We start from the raw sequence: 27,321 nt of genomic DNA, 5'->3' as shown, positions 1-27,321 counted from the left end.
GTAAACCAATTTTGTCGTCACTTTAGTTTTCCCCAAAATTATCCTAAAGGATAATTTTTAACAGTTGAAGCAGTTACCTGCTCATTTTTGAAAAAAACTTTAGGAGTTTGTTATCAATGCATCAACGTTTGAGTAATAAGAAGTCTGATACTTTGCATTTAAGCTATTTGCTATTTATTGCAGCAACTGAGTGCATGGGCTCTTATTGTGATCAAGCAAGAGTACTGCAACCCGGCTATACACTTTTTTATACACTTTACTTCCAGAGGGTTTCCTTCCACAAACCTCTTCAGCCCCCCTTTACAGTCCTTTGATCCTTGTATTTCTCAGACTGGTAGGTACCTTATTGCAACCTCCTGTTCCCGTGCCAGGTTTTGGTCAACACTTCATTACTTTCCTCTTTCTTGGGCCTTGTAGCAGTCCTTGCTCTTATCTCCTCTTGTTGTTTATGTATGCCTTAGGCTCCATGGTGACTCTTATCCTCCACATTTCTCTTGTCATCAGAGCTCCCTTCCTGTAGTCTCACGAGTCTTAACCACATTTCTATTTAAGCCTGCTTTTTCTACATTTCCCACAATTTATCCATATATATTGCTAATTAAACCTACATTTTCTATATGATTATATATCCCACAATTTGTGGCAGAAAAAATAAACTTGTTTTGTGCTCGAGGGGAAAGCCAGGTTTGGTAAGTGGAAGTGTAGGTGCCAGACAACAAATATGGTAATTGATCCGTCCTTTGAGGTGGGTTGCAGTAAAGTAGATACATGGGCATTCATCAACAGCATGATAAGGAGCCTTGCTCATTTTAAAACTGTTTTTTGAGTATGGGGAAAGGCGTCAGACTCAACAATAATCTAAATCACTGTAAAGTTTAATCCATTCTTTTTTAGGAGGTGAATATACATTCAGATTACTGTACATATACAGCAATACAATCCAGTATTTCTGAATAAATTACAGGAATAAAAAAGTGGGAAGTACAGTATTCTGAAATGAAAAATAATGTTTATGCTCCAGGTTTAATTTTAACCAAATACTTGAATTTATCTCTGAACAAATCAGCAATTCCATAAGGAAATCCAATTTTATTCATATTCAGACAGCCAAATGAATAATGGAACAGAGCAAAATCCTTCTTCTCAAGACAAACTGTGTTTTAGATCTGGGTAAAAAGAAATACAGGTTAATTCCACTGTGTGTTTGGCCTATATATTTTTGACCTATTTATTCATCCTGTTAAGTAAATATAACTGAATATTTACATTATTGCATAATTGGTTGATAAATAGGCTTAATTCGTTCCCATTTTTATCATTCATATAATTAATACCATTGCTTAATGAAAACTGAGTCAGAAGTCAAGTAATTCAGTTTTAAATTGGATTTTATTCAGCAATAAGGAGTCAAAACAAGCAACACATCAAACTTCAGACACTTAAAATAGTAATCACAACTGGCATCAAACTTTTCCCAATTCATTGGAGATTTCGTAATTATTTGAGGCAACGGGTGTTATGGTCCTCATGGATACTGACAGAGAATACCTTTTATGAACACATATTTCTGTATTCAGGCTATGTTCATATGTTCATCTGCTGTCCTCAAGGCCCTCCTAAAAATGAGATGCTGCATCTCATGAGGATATCATGGGAACCAATTTAAGGTACAGTAACTACTTGTCATCATATTCAGCAATGAAATACAAAAGTTATTAGTTTGCCTGCACTGTGGATGTAACTCAATAGCAAGCTGATGTAGCCTAGAGTGGTTCTCCTCCTGGGCTTTTAGTTTGTTCCCAGTTAATGACTCTTTGCCTACCAACAGGGATAAATAATGTGATAGGTAACTGAAGTCTTTTGCAGGTCCAGCATTTCCCAAAAAAACTTCTAATCAAAGATGTTTTGCACAAATACATTTTTCTTGTGCTTTAGCTAGTAAAAATGTTTTTGATAGAGGTCTCAAATAGACTGTTTTTATCAAGTGTCCCTGATAGCCACTGAGGATAAAAAATCTCTAGGTTGATGTAATTCTTGTTATCTTATTCTGCTTGTCATTTCATACACATTTGTATCTACATATGTGTTTGTCCCCCAAATATACATATATATGCATATGAATATTTTGTATACATATGCACAAATTTGTACACACACATATACATATAAATATGTATGTACACGTGAAATATATTTATATATACAAATATACATATATATTTGTATTGAACATATGTGCATATATATAGTACTGAAAGTAGTTAAATATTAATTAACTTACCTAATTATGAAAACAAAACCATGCTTTTTAGTCTTCTTGGTATTCACTGCAGACTATCAGACTGATTGAAAGGGTATGTAGAGAAATCATCCTATAACCCTTGGAGGTAGTTCATGTAAATCTTAGCTAAGACGTATTGGGAGAAATTTTACACTATGGACTGCAATTTCCCATTTTGTGTTTGTTCTGTGAATAGACTTCAAACACAAGGACCATCAGACCAAAGTATTTCATGAACTAACTCCAAATTAGTATCAGGGAATGGCAGCTTTATTGGTGAGAGTGAAATTACTTCCCATTCCAACACTGTAATTCATAATAAGCCTCAATTGCTTATCAAGACCATGACTTGTAGGCACTCCACAGATGTATATTTTCATATTTTTTTTAACCCTTTGGGATATCATATTTACATGTATTTTGGTAAAATAAATTCCAGAAGTCTTCCCAAAGAATCTGAAACTTCTGCACATTCTCTACAGTTATTATTAGCAAATATTAGCACCTTAAGGAAATTATTTCTGAGTTTCTTTTCTGATACTCTGTCCTCACCATTGTGAAAAGGTTGTATAAAACTTTGCATAACTCAGAATTGCTAAAAAAAGACTTTTTGTAATTCTCTGCTTTCAGGTTATCTGTTCATTATTGAGTGTCCCATTTATCAGTTTATAGGATCTTCTACTACTGTGCTTTTCAGATGAGGAAAATTTGCTGCAGTGGTGGAAAAATATAGTGTTTCCATAATTATTTGATTCCATTTATCTTTTTTTTTTTTTTTTTCCTATTTCATTTTTCCTTTGTTCCTGAGTTTTCACGGTCTTCCATGAGATAGCACCAAATCCATAAAGATTTAAAAAAAATAAAAAAATAAAATAAAAAAAATTCCCAGTGTGTGTAAATACCCTTTTTCAGATATTTTATATGTATGCTAAATTTGTAAATGACTGTTGATGCATTACATTATTAAAAGCTAGACTAGATTTTTTTTTTTTTTTTGAAATGAAATCCATCATGAATAATGATGGAACAAAGAGTGATCATTTCCAAGAAAAGTCTCCTTCTGTTCATTCTTGTCTTGTTAAAGCACTCTCAAACCTGATTGCCTTGGTGATAACTGACCTTTATTACAATGTGTAAATGAATTAATTTAGCAAAGTTTAGCTCTCAAATTTAAAACTGGTCTGATATATGGGTCTTCTAAGCACTCTTTTCACAGACATCTCTAGTTCCCTAATTACTATATATATATATATTCATTTTCAACATTACTTAAGCTATGTACTTATCTATCTCAAAGTCTTTGGTCCTTCAAACTCTAACTTTATATTGTTTTGTGAATTTTTTGTTAAATATCATGAGAACCTTCCAGTTGTTTCTTTGCAGCATCCTTTATTTGCAGTCTGTCTTAATTTATAACTGGATTTAGATCAATAGAAACTGAAATTGTTCTAATAATGCTGATGTTTCTATATGCTAAGGTTCTAGTCAAGCAAAATACTTGGAAAAGTTAATAATGCTCATGATCTTACAGAAGGCATAAAACTGTGAGGGATCAGGTCCCTGTTGAGATAGGATTCTGAGTTTTTATTCATTTCTTACACAGGATTATCAATGATATCAAGGCGAGTCTTTGTGGAATGTTGTAACTAAAGTGATCATTTAGGTAAACCAATGAATCAGGAATCCTAAATTCAGCTTGAGTGTTCTTTTTATTTCTTTTGTTTGCATATACTATAACTTTTTTTTTTTTTTTCTATTTGTGAGATATGAGTTATGAAACATTGATTTAATTAAGGATTGGATTGGAAAATTGGCTGCAGTTATGAAACTTAAGCACTAACATAATAAATTATAGAAAAAAAATGTCAGACAGTAAATTTTAAACTTCTTGAAAAAATATTTATTTGTTTGAAGATATACAGAATAAGGCGAGGGGCTTAATATTTCAGAGTAAAAAGTTAAGCAGCACAAAAACTAGGAATGTCACATTATTCACAAAAACTAGGAATGTCACATTATTCACAGACTCATGAATCAAATAATTTCATTTCCATTCAAAACAGCCAGAAATATATACTTTGAATATATACTGAAAATATAGTTTAGAATGCATTTTATGGGAGTGTTTGTGATGGAACAGGAAACAGAAGCATCTCCTTATGTCAGCATTTGTGATGGATCTCTAAATCTGATATGGTTTGCACATTTCACTGAAAAAAGGCATGTAAGACAAGGAGCTGAGGTCTGAGAACTTCTAATATCATATCCTACAGTCCTGCATATATTTAAAAAAAAAAAAAAAAAAAAAAAGCCTAAGGAGCTTAAAATTGTTGATAACTGTATTAGAACAGAAATTCAGAGCACAATGGCTGCTAAATTTAATATGGATTATGCAGGGTGAAGAATACCAGTGCAAGCAAAGAAGGAGTACAAGTTAAATTCATCTGAGAAACCACAACTGCACAGTGAGGAAAAAATGGCATGAAAATGTGTCTGCGACATATAAATCATGAAACTATTTGTTTTGGTCTCCACAAAAACTTTGAAAACATGAGATTTAAAATAGCAAAACTGTTTGCTGAAACTGATATACCAGTCTGATATCAGTATCTTATAGCAGGATTTATCAAAACTGATCGCAGATCTGACTGATCCAAGTGTCATTGAGAATCTGGAGAAAACAAAAACAACTTCCTGGCAGTACCATTGGGCAAGGGGAGATCTAAGAAACTGGGAGTCCCAAACCTAACAACCACAAGTATTCTATGTTTCTAACAGAGAAACAGGTAAGGTGTAGAACAGTGCTCAATGATCAGCTCTGTCAGTGAACAACAGAGCAATGCTGCATTCATTTTGCAGATCTCCCATCTAAAGCATGCCACTTGGATTTATTAGAGAACAAGGAATACTCTGGCAGTTTTCAGAAAATTGGAGAATGGAGAATATTAGAATAGATAAATATCGCATAATAGACTTTTAATGGATCACAGAGATGAAAAACTGCAGCAGAAGAGCCAGTGTTGGAAGATAAATGGACTGAATTGCAGACAATTCCTTGCATATCTGGAGAGGGCTGAGACAATACCAGATCTGCAAACGAAAAAAAAAAAAAAAAAAAAAAAAAAACGCATTAGAGTTACACTTTGATTTAGGGCTCAAATAACAGCCTGAATTGATGAGTCCTAATGAGCAACTTTGATCTGTGAATTAACTGCACATGCTTTTAACCATTGCAAAGAGTAAGAACCACACTAGTTTACCGAGCTAAATTCATTTGACTTAATTTCAGCAAAGGGCTCCACCAAAATGCAAAGGCAGTTGCTGCAGGCCTGCTGATGCAGGGTGAAACACTGACACAGTGATGCATTGCATTGCCTTCACCATTACAAACACATTCTCCTTAGTTGTCTTTGCAACTTCTTAGTTGTCTTTGCAACTAGCAAATGTTATTTTCTATTTCCATATTGTAGGACCCCACCTTCCCAGGTGCCCCCACCTTCCCAGGTGCCCTTACGCAGCAGGTTTGAGGCCCTGGAGATTGAGAGACCGGTGGGTGAGGAAAAGGTAGCAAGTGTACCCAGGAGGATGACTAGGGCGAGGAGGTCGACTCCACGCCTCAGGACTGCCTCCACCAAGAAAGACAGAAGGGTGATTGTTGTGGGAGACTCTATCCTTAGGGGAACAGAGGGCCCTATTTGTCGGCCTGACCCTACCCGTAGGGAAGTCTGCTGCCTCCCTGGGGCCAGGGTCAGGGACGTTGCCAGGAAGCTTCACAACCTGGTTCGCCCCTCTGACTATTATCCTCTTTTGATAGTCCAGGCAGGTAGTGACAACATTGAAGAGAGAAGCCTGAGGGCTATTAAACGAGACTTTAGGGGACTGGGACGGTTAGTGGATGGAGCGGGAGTGCAGGTGGTATTTACGTCCATCCCTACGGTGGCAGGGAGGGGTACAGAGAGGACACGAAAAGCCCACCTGTTAAACAGGTGACTCGGGCTGGTGCCAAGACAGAAATCTTGGGTTTTTCGACCATGGGGCACTTTACTCGACACCCGGCCTGATGGCCGCAGACGGGTCCCTATCTTTTAGGGGAAAATGGATCCTGGGCAAGGAGCTGGCAGGGCTCATTGAGAGGGCTTTAAACTAGGTAAGAAGGGGGATGGGGCTGAAGCAAGGATTGTTGGAGCTGTGCCAGGGGGAACAATAGCAAGGCCGGGGGATAAGGCAATGGCCCAGCTGAAGTGCATCTACAGCAATGCACGCAGCATGGGTAACAAACAGGAGGAGCTGGAAGCCATCATGCAGCAGGCAGGCTACGACTTGGTTGCCATCACGGAGACGTGGTGGGACCACTCTCATGACTGGAGTGCTGCAATGACTGGCTATAAACTCTTCAGAAGGGACAGGCAGCACAGAAGGGGTGGTGGAGTGGCTCTCTATATTAGAGAGTCTTTTGATGTTGTAGAACTCAAGGCTGGGCATGACAAAGTCGAGTCCCTTTGGGTTAGGATCGGCGGGGCCAACAAGGCTAGCGTCCTGGTGGGGGTCTGTTACAGACCGCCGAACCAGGATGAGGAGACGGATGAGGAGTTCTACAGGCAGCTGACAGAAGTTGCGAAATCGTCAGCGCTGGTTCTCATGGGGGACTTCAACTTCCCTGACATATCCTGGAAGCACAACACAGCCCAGAGAAAGCAGTCTAGGAGGTTTCTGGAGAGCGTGGAAGATGACACAGCTGGTTAGTGAGCCTACCAGGGGTGGCGCCCCGCTAGACCTTCTCTTCACAAACAGAGAAGGACTGGTGGAGGATGTGATTGTCAGGAGCTGTCTTGGGGAGAGTGACCATGAAATGGTGGAGTTCTCTATTCTTGGCAAGGCCAGGAAGGGGACCAGTAAAACCACTGTATTGGACTTTCGGAGGGCTGACTTTGTGCTGCTGAGGACACTGGTTGGTAGAGTCCCTTGGGAGGCGGTTCTGAAGGGCAGAGGAGTCCAGGAAGGCTGGGCGCTCTTCAAGAGGGAAATCTTAATGGCGCAGGAACGGTCTGTCCCCACGTGCCCAAAGACGAGCTGGCGGGGAAGAAGACCAGCCTGGCTGAACAGAGAATTGTGGCTTGAGCTTAGAAGAAAAAAGAAGGTTTATACTCTTTGGAAAAGTGGGCAGGCCACTAGGGAGGACTATAAGGATATCGCGAAGGCTGTGCAGGGACAAAATTAGAAAAGCCAAAGCTCATCTGGAGCTCAATCTGGCTACTGCCGTTAAAGATAACAAAAAATGTTTTTATAAATACATCAACACGAAAAGGAGGACTAAGGAGAATCTCCATCCTTTACTGGATGCGGGGGAAAACTTAGTTACAAGAGATGAGGAAAAGGTGGAGGTGCTTAATGCCTTCTTTGCCTCAGTCTTTAGTGGCAATACCGGTTGTTCTCTGGATACCCAGTACCCTGAACTGGTGGAAGGGGATGGGGAGAGAGATGTGGCCCTCACTATCCATGAAGAAATGGTTGGTGACCTGGTACGGCACTTGGATGTGCACAAGTTGATGGGGCCGGATGGGATCCTCCCAAGGGTACTGAGAGAACTGGCAGAGGAGCTGGCCAAGCCGCTTACCATCATTTATCAACAGTCCTGGCTATCGGGGGAGGTCCCAGTTGACAGGCGGCTAGCAAATGTGACGCCCATCTACAAGAAGGGCCGGAGGACTGACCCGGGAAACTACAGGCCTGTCAGTTTGACCTCAGTGCCAGGGAAGCTCATGGAGCAGATTATCTTGAGAGTCATCACGCAGCACTTGCAGGGCAAGCAGGCGATCAGGCCCAGTCAGCATGGGTTTATGAAGGGCAGGTCCTGCTTGACGAACCTGATCTCCTTCTATGACAAAGTGACGCGCTGGGTGGATGAGGGAAAGGCTGTGGATGTGGTCTACCTTGACTTCAGCAAGGCTTTTGACACCGTTTCCCACAGCATTCTCCTCAAGAAACTGGCTGCTCTTGGCTTGGACTGGCGCACGCTTCGTTGGGTTAGAAACTGGCTGGATAGCCGGGCCCAGAGAGTTGTGGTAAATGGAGTCAAATCCAGTTGGAGGCCGGTCACTAGTGGCATTCCCCAGGGCTCGGTGCTGGGGCCGGTCCTCTTCAATATCTTCATTGATGATCTGGATGAGGGCATTGAGTGCACCCTCAGTAAGTTTGCAGATGACACCAAGTTAGGTACGTGTGTCGATCTTCTCGAGGGTAGGAAGGCTCTGCAGGAGGATCTGGATAGGCTGGACCGATGGGCTGAGGTCAACTGCATGAAGTTCAACAAGGCCAAGTGCCGGGTCCTGCACCTGGGGCGCAATAACCCCAAGCAGAGGTACAGGCTGGGAGATGAGTGGTTGGAGAGCTGCCAGGCGGAGAAGGACCTGGGAGTGATGGTTGATAGTCGGCTGAATATGAGCCAGCAGTGTGCTCAGGTGGCCAAGAAGGCCAACAGCATCCTGGCCTGTATAAGAAACAGTGTGGCCAGCAGGGCCAGGGAGGTGATCGTCCCCGTGATCGTCCCCCTGTACTCGGCTCTGGTGAGGCCGCACCTCGAGTACTGTGTTCAATTTTGGGCCCCTCGCTACAAGAAGGACATGGAGGTGCTTGAGCGAGTCCAGAGAAGGGCTACGAAGCTGGTGAGGGGTCTGGAGAACAAGTCTTACCAGGAGCGGCTGAGGGAGCTGGGCTTGTTCAGCCTGGAGAAAAGGAGGCTCAGGGGTGACCTTATCGCTCTCTACAGCTGCCTCAAGGGAGGCTGTAGCGAGGTGGGGGTTGGTCTGTTCTCCCACGTGCCTGGTGACAGGACGAGGGGGAATGGGCTTAAGTTGCACCAGGGGAGTTTTAGGTTGGATCTTAGGAAGAACTTCTTTACCGAAAGGGTTGTTAGACATTGGAACGGGCTGCCCAGGGAAGTGGTGGAGTCACCATCCCTGGAGGTCTTTACAAGACGTTTAGATGTAGAGCTTAGGGATATGGTTTAGTGGGGACTGTTAGTGTTAGGTCAGAGGTTGGACTTGATGATCTTGAGGTCTCTTCCAACCTAGAAATTCTGTGATTCTGTGATTCTGTGATTCTATTTTGCATATGTGGAAGTTCAAGGAATGTTTCCATAATGTTGCAAAAGTACCAACAGAACACACAACAGGGAACTACTAAAAGGACCCCCTAAAAAAAAATAAAAAATAAATAAAAAAAGAAGTATGTTCAAACTAATAAATTTATCTTAAAAGGGCGTAATTGAATATTACTAGAAAATAGAAAGGATTAACTACTTTGAAAGCAAATGTGGTTGTCTTGGTACAAAGCTAGAGCACAACCTGAGAATTAATGCTCTTTGGTTTTGTTCTGGCAGAGACTGCTAGTGAACTTCGACAGATTCCATTTCCAATGTCTAAGAATAATTCTTTTCTCAAAGATCTGTGAGGTTAAGTCCTCCACACTTTCAAATTTGCAAGGAGTTCATTAGCTAGGGTGAGCATGATGCAGTCCTGCCTAAAATATTGACTAATATAATCTTGTTATTTTGGAACTAAAAATAGATCACATGAAGAAATGCTGTAGAGCAAGCTTTATGGGGAAAACAAACAAACAAACAAAAAAGCAATGACAAAACCAAACAAAATACAACAATCATTAGAGATTTTTGGATTTGGCTTTACATCTTTCCCATGTAACAAAAGCAACTCCAGTTTCAGTGCTGTCACTGAACTGGCAGATACATTTATAAACACCAGAGCAGAGTCTCCAGACTTTTGCTTAAGCACAGTGCTTTTCTGTGCTACTAGAAATGCTGTAGAACAGTTAAGGCTAATCATTCACAGCAATACCTGAAGAGGCCTTTAGCACTTGAACAGCTAAAGGAAAGCAGTTAAAATTTTCATTTGCACACACGTGCACATGCACACTCACTGGAGTCCATGGGGTAATTCCCTTGGGTCAGAGAAAATGGGTCAGGCTAGGTGTTGTTAAAGCATCCCTACATCCTACTGCTGTTCTTGAGTCTTAGGATTTTCTGACAGGAATCAAAATGAGATTTTTCTTGCTGCTGGGGTATTCAGGGCCAGTGTTAAAATGCATGTTTGGCCAGCAGGGTCCCCCCTGCTGGCCTGTTCATTGGGTGAATAACAAAGACCAGCAATACCTGCTTCATCACTTCATATCTGACAAAGAAGAGCTTTGCTTTCCCTCTTGCCAACAAGCATTATTAACAAGCTGCTTCTTTATGTGATCCCACACCTTATTTCTTCTGAAGCTGAGGATTGCTATTACAATTATAAACCCCAGTTTAAATTAATGCACGTGATTTTGGCATGTAGATGTTAACAAATATTTTGATGTCAACAATAATACAGAATTTAGGGGATGACTTTCACCTTCCAAATGTTCACTGAGACAACTTTCAAGTTGTTGTGTTTTATTTTCATTATTTTTCAAAAGTGCTTCAATGAAATGCTGAAAATATTTTCTTACAGTTTTTTTTTTTTTTTCTATGCTTTTGAAAAGAAAAAGTGTGAAAGAAGCGACATGATGCCTCTTTTATTGTCACAGAGCTTGCACACTTTGCAGGATCAATGGTTTAACACAGCATCACAAAGCCATTAATATGTGGCTGCCAAAAGGGGCTTTGAAGTACAACCGCCAACTCATAAAGGCAGAAAAAGCCCACATACAGTGTTATGAGAGCCACATCTGTGTAAAAATCTCTTAAGGTAGGCTAACCAATTGACAGCCTCCCCATGCCTAAAGATGTTTGCATTTTTTTCTGTTCGTATTGATGCCTTTATAGTGTAAACATGAACCCAAGAGTTCATGTATGCTTCATCTCATGCATTCTGAATAGACCATTCAAGACAATAGGTGCTCACAGAATGTCAAAATAAGCCTGTTTTGTAAATCTTTGCAGTAGAGGCATGCACTAATCAGGCTTTGAGTTGTAACTTTTTCTCTATTAACAATGCTAATACTGAAATATATTTTGCAGAAATCCAGCTTTTTTGGTTTCATTGCATATTGGCTAGAAAAAAAGGCTCAGCTCACCACTTACAAAATAATAAATAAAAAGCTGTCTGGACTTAGAAGAGCTAAAAGGTTATCTAAACCATATTTCTCAGGTTTCTTAATGACTGCCCATGAAACATGACATGTTTGACACTTCTACAGCAAGAACTGGAAGGATTAAAGAAAACAGAAGAAATATTATGATTCTGCATTTTCCTTTTTTTTTTCCTGATACCGATTTGTGGTGTCCCATGACCATTTTAAAAGTGATCTGTGCAATCCTTATCTGTCATGGAAACAAATTCATTCACTGGGTGGCTGAACAACATGAGGTGAAGTAAATTTCTCAGAAGTCTATCCCCGGAAGGCTGCTATCCATTACTGTTACAAGTTTGCAATGGAAATCACTTTACTGCTTGCTACGCAGAGAGTATGATAAAATTTAAAGCCCTGTGAAGGATACATTAGAACAATAAATATAATGCAACTAATATATTAGTGATAAAACATTGCTGAACGTGATGTGTTTATTTATTTATTTATTTATTTATTTGAGTTTGTCAAAGTAAATGTAGAACTCCTTAAATCTGAAAGTTAACCCAAGGAGTAATAAAAGTGAAAAATGATGCACAGATAGATGGTATGCAGCTAGCATGGGGATTAACACATTCTCATTTTACCTATATATAGTACCTAGGTTTGCAGTCTCTCTGGCAGATGTGATCATCATAAATCAAAAGATTCATCATAGTCAGCTACCTGATTTCATTTTACCACCTCCAGATGTTCACTGTCTATACTTTGAAAGCACATTATGGATCATTATCCTCTTTTCAACCAAGAGTATCAATGCCTGTATATTTAGTGTGGTTATAGTTAAAGTCTGATCATGCAAGGCACTGAGCAGCCTCAGAACACAGGCTTTTTTACGAGAGTATTTAATTATATGCCTAACTCTAAAGATGTGCTAAAATACTATTGCTTTAAATGGGACTTAAGTCCATGCTTAATTTTGGCTTTCAAACTGTAATGTTGTATTTCAAGCTGTATGTTGGTGGGAGTCACACTGCAAGTTCATGAATGTTGTTCTCCTTCTCCCAGATAATTCCAGCTATATAATATTTATGATTGGCATATTGTATTCATACAGATTGACTGAACATAGATCTGTAATACTTGAGTGAAGCAACAACCTACCCTTAAAAAGTTTTGCCAGATTTTTTAAATTGCAATGCATCATTGACTTTTAAATATGAAAAGAAAGAAAAGTATTGCTTGTCATAAAAGGAAAAAATATATATTCCATCCATAAAAAAGCCTTTAGTTTTTCACATTTCCTGCAAAAATGTCAAAAGGAGAGGAGAAGTACTGAGATAAATAATTAAATAATAATTAAATAATTAAAATTTTGCAAAGGAAACTTGGGTTCTTTCAATGTAATTTCTCTGGACATCAGCTTGTGTCTGAACAATGGTCTGGTAACCATTACACAGCCTCAGGCTCTACAGAGTTTTGCATTGTTTTGTTCCCACTTGGCAAGGACTGCCATGCTTGATCCACCTCTCTCTTGCAAGGAAACCAGCTATTAGACACAACATGCTGCTAATGTAAGTCGGTCCATGCAGTCTTGTTCTATGCTATAAGGTGAGTTCCTGGTTTTCAGTCTGTGTAGTGAGTACTTTGAGCATGTAGATGTGATGCCATCCAGATGTTTGTTCTGTGTCTGAAACTTCAGCCTGCCACAGTCACTTCCCCATTATGCTCCAGAGAAGCCTGTGGGTTATCTGATCCTCTGGCTTAACCTCTCTAATGACAATGACAAATAATAATAATAATAATAAAATGCTTATAATGGTCATATGCTTTTCAGTCCTCAAAAATTATTATTTCACTACCAAATATTAGACTTTCTGAGATGTATTCCCTGTCTATTCTGGTCTTACTTTTTGTGAGTTTGAGGACTCTCAGCAAGTCAGACTGGAGAGCTCATCCTGCTCTCTTCCCTCTCGCATGATACTCTTATTGTTTTATTCCATGTTCGTCACCATATTTTATGAATACCCATTCAAATCTGGTTCCCACTTTTTTTATCCATGTCTTTCCTATGGCAAGTTTACCCTTTTCTCTGCAAAGTCTCCTTGAGTCAAAGTTTCAATGTTCCATGGAAATACACCAGTAGTTAAAAGACAAACATCTAATAATCCATGACTGTATCATTGACAGTTTCTCAACCATAGTCCTTACTGAAGTTTTACACTCTTTTCTTGGTCAGAATAGCTACTTGAAGTACAATTCAATAAGCTCTCCAGTGCAACTTAGGCAGGTGTTAGCAAATAATGCGAAATGGAGTTCCCAGTACAGATACAATTTACAGCTTTAGAAATGGCTAGGAGTCCTGTTTAGCATTAAAGGACATTCACAGCATAAATTGTGAGGGAGAACAGTGTCCCCAGACAGCTGATTCTTTCTTCATAGCCTCAGTGTTGAAACGATGAGACAAGATGAGCCTGTATTTCTATCTGATGGAAAGCCAGGGCGACAAAATGTCTGCTTGACTTCAATGAGCTGTTTGTGAATCATACTATTTATCTTAAAATATGTAGTTGCATTAGTGATTATAGCAATAGGGCATTATTTTCTAACAACCTGCTTATATTCATGTGTCACTGGGAGAACAGCAGGGATTGACATGTTTGGAAGGAACTTGGTACTTTCTGAAATAGCAAAACTTTTACACAGGAACTTTCTCAAAGTTAACATTCTGCTCTAAATTATGGCTACCCAGGTGAGGGTTTTGACAGAAACATGTATTGTACAGATAATAGGATGAAATCACAGTTCTGCTAAGTCTCTGCTAAGGAATATAATTATTTATGTTCATTTTTGATTTTTATAGCCTTGCCTGACCTCTCTTACACTTCCATTTGAGTAAATTGAATATTTTACCCTAACCTACTCTTTGGCTCCAATAAAGAAAAAATGAAGCAAGAGTGCCAGACATTGATCTTCTCTCTTTCCATAACCCTTTGTCAATGTTAAAAGGAGTAAAAATTTACAGTAGCCTTTTCTTAGGATACCATTATATCTCGGGTGAATGAAAGATAAAATAACTAAAATTTTCAATCATTAATGATAAGTAGGCAGTAGGTACTTGCTAGTGATTACTTTTTAGATATTATCTCTAATCCACTTTATATGATTTAATTATAAGTTTACACTTAATTAGAATGGGAAGCCAATATTGTCATTCAACACTACAAAATAATGTTTCAACTTTTTTTTTTTTTTTTTTTACAATGGTACGTGTTCATTAGAGAAAAATGTCCAAGGTAGTGTTTATCAATGAATTTCAATTTTATCAGTGGCACCTAACACTTCTGAGAGCTACATAAAGGAAGACTTCCTCTTCCCTCTATTGGCTAAATATTTTTTATCAAGAGGTCTAGAAGAGTATGCAAGCCTTCTAAGAAATTACTATTTACATACTTATGACTGTGCAACATGTCGGAATGTCATGTTAGTGTTGTAATTAATGAAAACAGCCGAAAAAATATAGAATTTAAAAGTAGGTAGTACTTGCAATGGTTACTTGGGGTAGTACTTATATTTCAATGTAGAAGCAACCAAATAATATTTGTTGTATACTTTTTCATGTAGATTATTTAATGCAATTTGAAAATAGCAGTAAAGGAGTGCTGTTTGTATAGTTTTCCTCCCAGCAGAATACCAAAATATCTAATGTATGAGCAGGGCCATATGACATGTTAACCAAGAGCAAAACACTGCTTTAAGAAGCTCTATTCTATACAACATTGTATCTAAATACCTCTGAGTCCATGCACATAAAATTATTTTTCTTTGTCTAGTTGTGTACATGCATTTCACTTTAACTTAAATCCTTTTATGCTGATGTATAAGTGAATCTTAGTATAATTAAGTTAAAAATGTCATGCATTAACCTTTGGAAAAACTAGGTATATAGGCATATTTTTACCTCTTTCATAATAAAAACTGAAATCAGTTCACCTTGTTGTAGCATATTTAGCTTGACAGTATTCTTGAAAATCGTATTCCAGATGAGTCCCATAGGCAGCTTAGGCACAGTCAGCTGGAGGATCAGCATCTTGTGTTACACTTAAGGGTTCCTTTGTTTGGTGTAAACAAGGAATAAAGCATAATCGACAGTCAGAGCTTGTATAAACCCAAGTTCCACTAAATTATCATACAGGTATAGTATGATGATTACAAAGCTTATTACCTGTGTCTAAAATAATCTCTCTTGTGAAATACAGCATGTAGGAAATAGAGAAAATACTCTAAAAATCACTGAGAAAGCAATGTCAAAATGAAGTCTGACAAATGCTGCAGAATTACATTAATGCTACTTGATAGACTTCTGATATTAAAAATATGTCAAATATCCCCTCAATGTAATTTCTATACCCATTTTCCATTATCAAATTGTATTATTACTACCTCAATAGTTTTTATTCAGAACTCTGTGCTGTAAACTCTAACACAATTTGCCAGCCATCTATAAAAATTAAAAAATCAAATCTTTTGTCAAATGTAGATCAGAAAAAAAAGCAAAAAAGAAAAAAAAAGAATGCTTTAAAAATTGTTGTCTTTGTCTTCTTTCATCTCAATAATGACTTATCTGTAGAACATACTTACTTTTAAATATCCATGAAAAATGTCTCAACAATGTGGTGGAATGATGAAAGAATAATAAATTTCCATATGTCACCTGAGCCATGAAAGCTCATTGCAAATTTGAGCTAAAGTGTGTTTTCATTAATTTCTGTCACTGAATTGTCTTACATTGCATTTCATATAGACTGAAAATGCTTCTCTGTGCAGTCGGTGAGGCTGAAGTCATGACACGTGGATTGCTAAAGTTTTTCAGCCTTTAAGCATTGTCTATACAAAACAGACTAAGCTGGTAGGTATTAATTATTACTGCTGCTTGGCATTCTGGAATGTAGTTCTCCTTCTTTCTTCCTTTCTTTTGTTATTTTTTTTCTTGCTTGCTTTTTTTCTCTTTCTTTCTCTCTCTCTCTTTCTTTTTCTTTGGATGAGTGTTCTCTCCTTTTTCACTCCAGTAGGTCTTTTCATTAGCAAGGGAAAGCTGATTTTATATGAAAAAGCCATTCTTGGTAGTATTAGAAATGCTCAGGAAAATATCCAGGAAAACCATACCCAAGTGTCTCTTTCTCTGACCTTGAGCATCTTTGCAACAAGATAGTTCTAAACATAATGTCACAGTCTGTTTTGAATCTCTTTATGGCTATTTGGATTAAAGACTGCCCTTATGTATACACCTTTCCATTAGCTTGGTAGGGCCTAAGTAATATCACTTGACCCTTACCCTTTACCTTTGGTCTTTTAGGGACAGCTGCCCTAAAATCTATCTACAGAGTGATATTTAAATATTTTGCAACTCATACGGAGTCCTAGTTTCATTGGTGATGAATACAAAAAATATGTCATATATTCTCGTTATCCATATAAAAAAAAATGAGGAAAGGTTATATTGATTTATATCTCAGCTTCAGCCTGTTGGCATTAATGGATGTTTAAGGAGGCTGACATTGCTTTAAGCATCTTTTTCTCTTGCAGAAAGTCATTTGACAAAGTTTGGGTTCCTGGCAATTGTGCAGCTGTTTAATTCTCCCTAGTACGTGGCCCATCCCAAATCAACCCCACAGCTTCACACACTGCTATGTTCCTTCAGTCAGCAGAATGTAATCTGTATCTGCTGTCAGGAATACTGTCCATTCCTCTTCTGGATTATGAGATGTTCCCAGCAGTGATCATCATTTACTACATATTTCTACAGATTTAATCACAATTCGGTCCAGATAGGTTAAGTACAATCTCATATCATGTTAAAATTATTGGTAATTTCAGGACACTTATGTTAATCAAAACTATTGAGATAAAATGCAAGCCTTATTCAGAATAAATGCAGAATAAAAAGGTCACAGACACCTTGGTTTTTGATTCCTCTTGCTTGACATGGTATTGAATTTAGATATCCAAATGCACTCAGATACTTCTCCAAATTATTGGAAAACCAGATGCATTTTCTTGAAAAGTATTGTACTGTCAATCAACACATATATATGTGGCTTTAAATGATTTAGAAAGCTTCTTTTTCACCCTGTGTGAGCTGGCTTTCTTCAGTATAACAAGGGCTGGCCAAGCCCTGCAAGAATATGCCAAATCCACTACTTCGCCAGTCTACGTATGCTTTGTCTAGCCTGTCACTCATTTACCATAACAGCTACTGTTCTTTTCAAATGAATTAAGATGCATAGATGTTTGGTTTGTATCCAACAACCCTTATGTATTATGAAACCCTAGAAACAATAACATGGACAGCAAAAAGTAACTCATGGAAGAGAGTGCTTTAACTCAAGGCCTGAGTCTTCCAGTACAACATGGCTGTAGAGAAGATGGAGGTACTCTCTACACAAAGGAAGCTCTGTACAGGACAAGAAGAAATAGGCACAAATTGCGTCCTAGGAAACTTTGTTTAGGTATAGTGAAAAAGTTCTCCAGCCTGAGAACAATTAAACGTTTGAGCACGTTATCCAGAGGACTAGTGAAATCTCTTTTCTGGAAACATTAAAGAAATGGCTTGACAGGGCCCTGAATAACTTGAGCTAAAGCCCTTCTTTCAGTAGAATGTAGGATGAGGTAATCTCCAGAATTCCCTTCTGAACTGGACTTTTCTTTGACTCAGTGACTCAGGGAACTAAACAGGAAGAGAAGAATCAGTTTATAGCTCCAAGCCCTCCTGTAGTATACCTGTGTTTAACTCAGGGGCATAAAAGAACTCATGTGCTGCAATCCGGATTTGGACCAATATGGCTGAGGATGTATATACATGGGTATATGTAAAGTGAGAGGAGGAGGGAACCACAATACATTAAAAGACAGAAAGGATGTGGAAGTACATGAAGTGTGTTGCAGAAGTAGTTCCCAAACACAAATGTCCAGAAGGCTATTCCTGGATCTGAGGCCAGCTGCCATTTCCGTCAATGGCATTCAGCTTGTCTACCAGGACAAATTTATCTCAGGAAGAGCTGATCAACTAAATAAGAGGCATGGACCACAGAGATGTTTGTTTATTTTGTTGTTGTTCCTCTAGACAAGTGAAGAATACTTTTCAGTGTAGGTAATACTCATTTTGGACTGATTCTGACATTTTATATAATGAAAAGCAGATCATACGTAGAATTAGTGTCAGAGCACATACCATCTCTCTAGACCTCCCACCTACTCATGCAAGTACACACATTTCTCCAGATGCCAGTTGCTGAAAGGGGCTCTGGGGTATGCTGTGTTTCTACAAATCAATGAAAGGTGACTACAAGCTACATGTATGAAAAAGGCTCTGCTGAAGAGCAAACCTGATAGCAAGTATTTTTTTCTTTCCATTCTAATTTAGCACAGGAAATATGTGCCAGAGGCAACTCAGGAGTCAGGCCCTGGGACTGGCCTCTCCCAGAGGGCTCAGCAAGAGCCCAATCCTACCAGTCAACTGCAAAGCCAGCATACCTTTACCCTTGCTTGAGCTCCTGCCTTCACGGTACAGCAGCAGGCAGAAGAAGCTGCTGAACAGACTGAGCAACTCAACAAGCAAAGTGAAATCTTTGTCAGCCTGTTCAGTACCCTGAGATAGCAGTAAGAGCTAGATGCAAGAGCCTGCCATGCCTTAATCAGGTGGTTGCTTGGAGGGCTTGCAGGTTACCAAAATTCACCCAGGAGAACAGAAGATGAGCAGCTCCTAACTGCTCCTAATAAGCTACTGTTCTGACTGGTCACAACATGAATGAAATAAAGCTGTTTTGGCAGAAGGAGACTTGACTGCCTAAAACATCCAGGATAGATGAATCCTCCAGCCTGTTCTTTTTTACTGTATGTAAGTACTACCTTACCTCACTCTCTGTGTGTTTGTGTGTAAGAGCTTTGAAGAAAAAAATAATTGCAGTTTGCGTAATACACAATGCAGTTCAGTGATCAGTGCAGTGATCCTTTATGAAGGCTCTGGAAAAAAAAAAAAAAAAAAAAAAAAAAAAAAAAAAAGACTAATCCTGCATTTAGAATAAAGTTTGAATTTGCTCCAGGAAATAAGATATGGTGTCATGCAATGAATAAGGAAGAGAAAAAAAAAAAAAAGAATAGTGTTTTTTGTTTGTTTGTTTGTTTGTTTTTTTGTGTGTTTTTTTTAAATGTTTTCCATTTAGTGTACTGAAAATGGGAACATTCCAAGGGAAATATGGTAGATGAGAAGAGGAGGGATGATGTCCTGTACTTATTTAATATTACTTATTTATTATTACTTATTAATATTTTCATTATTAATAAATGTTATTGTTATTAATTATCATTATTTTGGCAATATAAAGCTTTTGTAAAATTCAAAATACTATTTCATGTGGCTATAAAGGACTTTTAGACTAGATGAAGTCATGCCTATTTTAACAGTTGTTAGGTTCTTGAAATTTTTTCACATTAATATAAGCTGAGGCAGAAAAAATGAGATGTTACTGCAGCTTAAGTGCAGATTTCTCAGGTTTCTTATTCACATTTCTCTCTCTGCATATCCTAACTCCATACAGAGAAGGTGTGAAGATTTATTATCTGTCTATTGTATGAATAGGTTGAATTGTTTGGTTGTAAATCAGTTAATGGTCTAAAACACACAGCAAGAAAGGCTTTCATAGGTAAAATGGAAACTAAATATTTCATAAGCACTGAAATTATAATAAAGAAATAAAGAACACTTCTTTCTGGTGAATTTCTCTGAATAGTTTAAATACTCTTCAGGAAGAAAAAGAATAGATTTTTAGGTCTTCTTGTTACTAGGAAGGGCTCCTTTACTGTGAGAGGGCTGTAATCAAAAATGCTTGCCAGTTTGGCAGAAGCTAGGCCAAGAATGTAAAAATAATGTAGCTAAGGTAAGCAGCTAGAAAAAGGCTGATTTAAGGTTACTGGTTAGTTTTCCTGACTACACAAATAAAAACTTAATGTCTGTTCCAGGAGCTTTTTTTTTTTTTTTTTTTTTTTTTTTTTTTTAATCACACAACCTACAAACAGACCTGTATCTAAAACCAAAGATATGTGTAGCCCAGCATCCTGTCTTCAACAGTAACTAGCAGTGGATAACTAATGACAGAGTGTAGGAGTAAAGGAGGCATATGTCCTTTAAACATTGTCTCAGCCTCCAGTAATTTTCAGTGCAGGGACTTCCTGATCCAGTAGTGATATCTGCACTTTTAAGAGGATTGTTTTACATTGAACCATCCAACTTCCCTTTTAATTTATAAAAAACTTTTTCCACCATAATGTTGGATGGTAAGTAGCTCCACAACTTAACCATGCACCATGTGAACAACCACTTCTTTTTGCTTGTTACAAATCATCCACTTTTGGGGTGGGTCCTATTATGTGAAAGAGCTATTCATTCTTCTCCTCTAAGTTTTCAAAGAAAAAAATGGCCGTAGCTGTTGCATGCAGTTTTGAACTAGATGTTGTCAGTTTTTATCAGGCAAGACTTTGGATGTAGGATCAACTGCAGAAAGGTCTGAGCTCCCAGAGTGCAATGGGAGAAATAGGTTCAATTTATCCTGAACACAGCACATTTAGGCAAACATTCTATTCAGGCTGATAAGAGATTTAACTAGTCATGGTTTAGATGGTGTGGAGCCTGTGTAAGGTTCCCAGCTCTGTAGCCTTCCATACCAACAAGAGAGCTTTAATTTATGTTCCTTGACATGCTCCACTAGGATATTCTGCTCTAAAATTTAGGTGCTGGTGACCAGGCAAGTTTCTGCAGTCCCTGGAGTAGTGCAGTAGAGTTTTATTTTCTGAAATAGGAAAACTCTCTGAAGACAGACAGATTCTGGCAGTGACTATAAAAAACACTATGACATGAATGTCAAAGTGGTGATGGAATTTGTTAAAAGTTTGTGTGAGAATTGAAATGTTTTGTCATTTACTATAACCTCCATTTTAGTGTAGTTTTTCTGATGGCAAAGTATTGTGTCTAGCCTTCTGTTCCTCTGGCTAATACCCAGATTACTGAGAAAGCTTTAATAATAGCACTTAGCTTTTACAGCATCTTTTATCTGAAGCTTTAATGTACTTTACAGAAGTGGGTACCATTATCACAATTTTTATAGGCAGAGGAACAGATTGGGTTACAAAGTGAATACACAGAAGAATTATGAGTAGAGCTCAGGTTTCTTGATCTTTAGGCAAGTGTGCTAATCACTAGCCAAATTTATCCTCTAGGAAAACAGTAGGAAATGGGAGGATCCAACAAAGTGGGAACATCATTTTTGAAGTTATCATTCCAGTGGAAGAAGTTCTCCTGTTGTGATGCAAAGATGAACTATAGGCAAATAACAATTGATTTTTTTTCCCACTTTTTTTAAAGCTAAGATCAGTGCAAATGAAAGTTCAGCATGATGCATTGAATGCTTCCTGCCCTAATGAGGAGTTCTGCACCACTGTTCCTAGTGATGAGCAAGACAGAGGCTTAGCAAATGTTGAAAGGGTTGGTTACCCTTTCCAGTTAGAGGAGGGAGATGGGCTTCAAAGAGCACAAAGCAGGACTTGAACAAAGCAAGAACAGCATTCCTGAGCTCAAATTAGTTCAGCATTTTCAGCCATCAAATGGATCAGAAACTTTTTATTGTTACTTTAAGTTAGAGCAAATTCCTTTATTCAACAGGTGGATGAAGAGCCATCAATAACAGTTTCCTGCATAGGATCATGAGTGATGAAAAATTACAAAGTCTGCCATGTGATCCTCAGTAGATGCACAAATGAAATTAGAGTGTGTTAAAATTGATAGCTGTGTGTTTGATCCTGACAGAAACAAAACAGGCCCTACTTTTAAAAGAAAAATGAGACTGAATAAATGCATTCATGATAGGAAATATCAGATGTTATCTTCAGTAGTTCAATGTATTTGTTTTCCTCCTTTTCACACTATTTTTCCTTATCTTTTTGTATCTTCTAAATGACTTTCATTTAATGTTTAATTATCTATCTTTAGAAGCACTTTGTTTCCCACAAAGGCATTTCCTTTCACACAGGTGAATAGTGTGAAATGCTGTGCAACTTTCCATTGTATATATTTTCCTAAAAAATCACACACACAATAACAAGAGGTAAAATTTGTGGCTTAGAGTTCAGATTCTGTCTCCACTAAGGGAACACACAAATTAAAAAGCAAATTGAAAAAAAAAAAAAAAAAAAAAAAGTGTTTCATCAAACACAACAGGAAAACACCTATTTTATTGGGTTTAAAACATGCTAAATCCAAAAGTAAAATATTCTACTCCATCCCAAAGAATATTGAGATTTTATTGAGATTATATTTGTATATATTATATATGTGGATAATGGGGAGATTTAATGATTTTAAGCAGACTTTCTAAGCCTTTATACAGAAGTTCAGTCAAGAAAAGCCCCTAGAATATGAATGTAAAATAATCCATATAAAAGAGCTAAAACTGTGACCTGGGATGTCATCTACTTTTGCTAAGCATCTTGTAAGTGTTATAACTATGCCTGGAAATGGATGACTGTTGAGAATGTTTGATTTTAGGCTGTCTATGAGGAAATTTTTTTTTTTCTTTCTTCTTTCCTTTCTTTCTTTCTTTCCTTTTTTTTTTTTTTTTTTTTTTTAACATGTAACTAGCAGTCCATGTTTTTTTGTAACATAACAGGTTAAGGTTATATGGCTTTCTCACCTACAGCTGAAGGACAGCAAAGATAAGGAACATGTAGTGAAACAATTCTGGTAAAATCTTGCTTCAATAGGTGGAAATGACTGAAGAAATAAATTTTCTGTTGCCTGACAGCAGAAGAAATCCATGGGTTCATGTGATAGCCCAGAGTGCTTCATTGTTAGTCTGTTGTTTATTTATTTATTTATTTATTTGTGTGTGTTGTGTGTTCTTTTAAGACTAATTGCAAAATATTATTACTGTTAAACTGGCAGGAGAAGAAGAGCGAAGGACTTATGATGTCTTTGCAAGACCAATTTGGAATCAGTTGCTAGGTTAAGCAAGGAACCATCTCTAAGCAAGGAAAGACATCTCTAAAAATGTAAAAAAGAAAAGTAAAAAAGAGTGTAAACAATGGTAAGTTTAATGTAAAATGGTAATAAACCAGTCAGGAATATTTTTAAATACAACTTGTAATAGACTTCAATAGTTACCATACAGATTTTTTGAGCACAACAGAAACAGGAACATGATGGGGAATATGCAGGGCTCATAGCTAACTGAGAGGTTAATGACGAAGCACTCTGAGAAGAAAAAGTTTCATTAACCACAGGGAATCATTGAGAGTTTCCCACAGTAGAGCTCGTCTTTTCTCTGGAAACATTGGAGGAACAGGCTTAAACGAAAGTGTCAGAAGAAAACATTTCTGAGCAAATCAGTAAAATGAAAAATGACAATTGCAAAAACAATGGCCCTAACTAGATGATATTTACACAGAATTACTAAAGGAATTTGAGTGCAGAATTACAAAGGTATTAACTGAGATATGTAACTTGTTGCTTAATTTGCCAAAGCAATAGAAGGCAGTCAGAGTTCCCTAAGCCTCCACTTATGGCAGTTTTCAGAGATAAGACATTGGGATGTGCTGCTGTTAGGCTTGAACTGGTATGTACCTTCTTGTATTTTTATACTGTGACAGTTATTTAAGAACAACTAAATTGAACAGACAGATCAGAAATGCCTGTCTTCTATTCTTTATGAATAATTTTTTACATACTGATGACAATTAATTAGTCTTCCTTTTGATAAAGCATAGAAATTTAGGATCTAGAAGAAAGTCCAGTGGCAAAATTATTAAATTAAAATACTTGCATTCTTCACATCATTAAATCAAAGATCAAGATAGCCAGTTACTTTTACTTATTTTTTTCACATTCCTGCCATTGCAAATCGCAAACATGTCTCTTTAAAGACCTTCTGTAATGTTCTTAAATATTTTTAAGAACATTAAATATGTTCTTAAATATTTTTTTTTGCTCAAACTAAAGGTAATTTTTGAGCAGGAAAGTATACATTAGTTTTGGTATTGGTTTGGTTAGGGAAATTCAGAAACATTTTTAAATGCTAGTTGATTACATATATTTTAGAGTTAAAAACAAACAAACAAACAAAACCCAAAACAAACAAACATTTAGCAGGAGTCAGAGTTGGTGATTAAAAATTTTAAGCTTTAACAGGAGAAACAAGGCAAAATTAGCCAAAAGATAATTAAATAGAATTGCACTGTGTCTGTTTTCAGAACAGGCTTGTGAGACTAAAATTCAAACCAGTTCTATATTTCAGGAATTCTTCTGCATGTCTAGATACAGAGGTGGTATACATCTGACCAGCTGTAGCTGTTTATATGTGGCCAGATTAATCTTGTCATGTAAACACCAATTCATTTCCATTAATTACATGGGGTTTATTCCCCCCCACACACATTCATTTTATCACAATAATCTTTATATAAAAAAACATATGGCATAGCTTACATTTGCTTTAGCTGGGCACATCTTCATGTCATCTTCTGTAACTCAGGGTGAGAACAAGCCTCTTGCAATTTAACTCAGTGAGCCTTGAACTGGTAAAGGATAGACTCATATGTTATGTGACAATAATGAAAGCCTAAAACTAAGGTAGATACATCCAGTGGTTCTCACCTCTGTTTTCAATTCAAATAAACAGGTTTGGAGGAGTTTAACTGAGGACATGTTGTGTAAAGTACGATAAGAATTTTGAAAATTATTATCTGATGATGTGGTCCATAGTCATTACACATAGCTCTTTTATGACGTATAGTGCTATGGAACACAGTGTTTTTCCCTCCATCTTTCCAAGCAGTAAGTAGTCTGATGTCAAGCAATATAGAACACGCCAATAAAATAAAATAAAATAAGATAAAATAAAATCTGGCTATGTTTTATGTTGATTTGCATGCTAATATCAGAAAATGCAGAAGTCACTGCATCTGGTGCTTTAAAAACTGCTGTTCACAAAGACTGTTATTATGGAATAATTAAAAGCTGAAATACACAGAAATGGCAATAAAAAAAGTCTTGTCAACTGGAAATTACTGCATGCAGACTGCAGACTGAATCTAAGAATGAAATGAATTACAAGTGACTTGTTTACCTATTCAAGAGGCTCATTTGTGTGGTGGTTTTACCCTGCTGGGCAGCTAAACACCACAACCACTGTCTTACTCCTCCTCCTTAAAAAAAGAGCAAGGGAGAAAAAGTATCCTGGAAAGGAAAAAAAAAGAAAAAGAATAAAAAAAAAAAAGAAGAAAAAAAGACTCACGGATTGAGATAAGGATAATTTAATTAAACAGAAAAGAAAGAGGGAAAACAAACAAGCAAACAAAGGCTGCAGGGAAGTATAGAGGGAAGAAAAAATATTCTCTACTTGCCATCGACAAGCAATGTTTGGCCACATCCTGGGAAGCAGGGCTGTAACACATGTAGCAGTTGTTCAGGAGAACAGACATCTTCACAACAAGAGTACCCTCTGCTCCTTCCCTTTTCCCAGCTTTTATTAGTGAGTGTGACACCGTATGGCATGGTTGGTTTAGGTCAGATGCCCTGGTGATGTCACAGAATCACAGAGAATCATGGAATGATTGAGATTGGAAGGGACTTCTGAAGGTCATCTAGTCCAATCCCCCCGCCAAGCAGGATCACCTACAGTACATTGCTCAGGATGGCATCCAGGTAGGTTTTGAATATCTCCAGAGATAGAGACTCCACAACATCTCTGGGCAACTTGTTCCAGGGCTCCATCAGCCTCACAGTAAAGAAGTGCCCTCTCATATTCAGCTGGAACTTCCTGTGCATCAGTTTGTGCTCATTGCCTCTCGTCCTGTTGCTGGGCACAACTGAAAAGAGACCGGCTCCATCCTCTTGACAACTTCCCCTCAGATGCATATATGCACTGATGAGGTCCCCCCTCAGTCTTCTCTTTTCCAGGCTAAGTAGGCCCAGATCTCAGCCTGTCCTCATACAATAGCTGCTCCAGTCCTCTAATAATCTTTGTAGCCATCCTCTGGACTTGCTCCAGTAGCTCCATTTCCCTCTTGAACTGGGGAGTCCAGAACTGGACACAATACTCCAGATGTGGCCTCACCAGGGCTGAGCAGAGGGGGTGGATCACCTCCCTTGTCCTGCTGACAACGCTCCTCTGAACACAGCCCAGGATACTGCTGGTCTTCTTGGCCACAAGGACACATTGCTGGCTCATGGTCAGCCTGCTCTCCACCAGGGCTCCCAGGTCTCTCTCTAGAGCTGCACTCCAGCAGGTCAGCCCCCAGCCTGTACTGGTGCTTGGGGTTATTCCTCCCTAGGTGCAGGACCCTGAACTTGCCCTTTTTGAACTTGACGAGTTTCCTCTCAGTCCAACCCTCCAGCCTGTTGAGGTCCCTCTGAATGGCAGCACAGCCCTCTGGGGTAACAGCCACTCCTCCCAGCTTTGTGTCATCAGCAAACTTGCTGAAGGTGTGCTCTGTTCCATTGTCCAGGTCATTGATGACTAAATTGAACAAGACTGGACCAAGTACTGACCCCTGGGGGACACTGCTAGCTATAGGCCTCCAATTAGACTTGGTACCACTGAGCATAACCCTCTAAGCTCTGCCATGTAGCCAGTTATCAATCCACCTCACTGTCCACTCATCTAGCCTGTACTTCCTGAGCTTACCTAAGAGGATGTTACGGGAGACAGTGTCAAAAGCCTTGCTGTAGTCAAGGTAGACCACATCCACCACTCTCCCCTCATCTATCCAGCTAGTCATCCCATCATAGAAGGCTATCAAAATGCTTAGTTAGGCATGATTTCCCCTTGGTGAAACCATTCTGACTACTCCTGATCACCTTCTTATCCTCCACATGCTTATAGATGACTTCCAGGATGAGCTGCTCCATCAGCTTTCCAGGGATGGAAGTGAGGCTG

General features: G+C 38.2%; 2 long non-coding RNA genes across 2 annotated transcripts in view; one reads left to right on the top strand and one right to left on the bottom strand.

Annotated features, from left to right (window-relative positions):
* LOC118160894 overlaps nucleotides 1–27,321 on the top strand; it is a 104,776-nt gene that overhangs the window by 12,388 nt on the left and 65,067 nt on the right. Inside the window, exon 2 of the long non-coding RNA XR_004747730.1 lies at nucleotides 5,840–5,845. This is a non-coding gene — a long non-coding RNA (uncharacterized LOC118160894). The remainder of the gene's footprint in view (nucleotides 1–5,839; nucleotides 5,846–27,321) is intronic.
* Nucleotides 252–26,013, bottom strand: LOC118160893. Its single transcript, XR_004747728.1, has 3 exons — nucleotides 25,972–26,013; nucleotides 20,416–20,421; nucleotides 252–613 (listed from the first exon to the last, which is right to left on the bottom strand). It is a non-coding gene; the product is annotated as an uncharacterized LOC118160893 (long non-coding RNA).

The sequence above is a fragment of the Oxyura jamaicensis genome, chromosome 1 (genome assembly GCF_011077185.1).
Source record: "Oxyura jamaicensis isolate SHBP4307 breed ruddy duck chromosome 1, BPBGC_Ojam_1.0, whole genome shotgun sequence".
Classification (NCBI taxonomy): domain Eukaryota; kingdom Metazoa; phylum Chordata; class Aves; order Anseriformes; family Anatidae; genus Oxyura; species Oxyura jamaicensis.
Note: the sequence above shows the minus strand (reverse complement) of the source record. Positions and strands in the feature narration are given on the sequence as shown.